Here is a 1,775-nt window from a genome sequence, read left to right on the forward strand (position 1 = left end):
TTTATGTACAGTGCCCTGAGACAACGTATGTTGTGACTTGGTGCTATATAAATAAACTTGAACTTAATATTTTAAAGTATTTTGAAGTGTATTGTATTTGTTATTTTGTAATTATGTAGTTTTACATTTAATATTTTAGGGTGACTTTCACCATCTGTCTGGGGACTGCAGGTGAAAAATAGCCTTCTGGCTAATTCTAGCATATTTACAGAAATGTTATGAATATGTACTGTCCCTGTAATAAATAAAGATTAAAAAATGTCATTTTTAGAGCATTTATTTCTTATTTCAAAATGTTATTTGCTGGATTCACGTCTACTAAAAAAACAATTACAAAGCACCAGTTTACACCTGATTTGTATGAAAACCTTGTGGATACGAAGCCTGCTAAGAAGACAGAACAAAGCTCGACCAGCTACTGTAGAAGCCTGAGAAAACCTCTCGTCCAGTAGAATTAAGACATTTTTATGTTTTATTCTTATGTACCGTTTGATTTTATGTTGCTTTGTGTTCTTAATCATTTCCTGAGCACTTCAATGTAGCTGTATAAAGAGATCAGGGTTTCCCCTACATGTAAATGATCGTGGCGCACTGCCATGGCTAAATAAAAGCCGCCACACCTTCGGAATGAAGTTGTTTTGTATTTGTTTGTTTTTTAATCAACGTAAAACAGGGGTTGACACAATCATTGTTTAGTTTGTCCGAGACAATCTATTTTCATTTCGGACAACCAGATCCCGCCTCCCAGTGGTCCGGTGAACAACCAAGAAAAAAGACCTGGATTTAAGTTTTCCTCCGCAGGCATTCGTCGTAAAAATGAACAAGAGAAAAAAAACTTGTTAAAGCCGTGTAGGGATTAAACTGACGGTTCTTTCACCGAATAAATAGAACCAAAGTCAAGGTTTTACCCAATGAGAACAGAGCAGGGCGGGTCGTGCCGTCTGCGCGTTGCCCTTTTTCCCTTTCTCTGTGGGTGGGGGGTCAGTCTCCCTCAGTTCAGGACGGTGAACACCTCCCGGGAAAGCCTTCTGCGTTTCCTGGACTATTTTCCACCGAGGATTACATTGTATTTTATATATATTATATTTCTAAAAACACCTCGCAGCATTTCTCCTGTAACACTGTGTGTTTACGAGCACAACAAAACCACGACAGATCAGCTGTTTTTAAAGTGAGGGCTGAGAGGCAGTTTGACTGCAGCTGCTGCACCTGTCCATGCGCATCGTGGCTCCGACCAGCACGGGACTTCAGAGTCTACATGTCAACCCATTCAGACGGTTACTTGTATAATGAGCATCAAAAATCTGGAATTTGCGCAAAAAAATCATTATTATTCACACGCAGGTGGAGTGGAGGTGCAAGTAGACTGCAGCCGCGCGGGGAGGGGGAGGGACGCTCTTTTAAAGACGTGTCTACGTTTGACTTAGATTTTTTTCTAAAATCACAGAGTTCCGAGTCAGCTTCAGGTGTTTGTAGTTAATCATAATATTTTCTAAATTTAACCAGGTGTTTCAATGCATTTAAATTACACAATCATTTTACTGGAGAAACTTGTCAGTTTGGTTAAAAAAACAGTAATTTACTTTTTTTTCTTCTGTGCAGAGAACTTCCTCTGCTATAATGTTTTTCAAATACCGGTAAACATATCAAAGCCCCTCAGCTGAAAACATTAAAATGATAGAAAAGATGTTTAAAGGGATCCCTGATTAGTTGTAATATTAGACTTCATTTGATAAACAAATATTTTAACTGTAAAATAAATACTGTAAATATGC

At 38.1% G+C, this 1,775-nt stretch overlaps 1 protein-coding gene across 1 annotated transcript in view; it reads right to left on the bottom strand.

Moving 5' to 3' along the window:
- Positions 1 to 1,775, bottom strand: part of wdr76 (WD repeat domain 76) — a gene marked incomplete in the record, with an annotated part of 14,213 nt that overhangs the window by 10,451 nt on the left and 1,987 nt on the right.

This window comes from Austrofundulus limnaeus, unplaced genomic scaffold, assembly GCF_001266775.1.
Source record: "Austrofundulus limnaeus strain Quisiro unplaced genomic scaffold, Austrofundulus_limnaeus-1.0 Scaffold69, whole genome shotgun sequence".
Classification (NCBI taxonomy): Eukaryota; Metazoa; Chordata; class Actinopteri; order Cyprinodontiformes; family Rivulidae; genus Austrofundulus; species Austrofundulus limnaeus.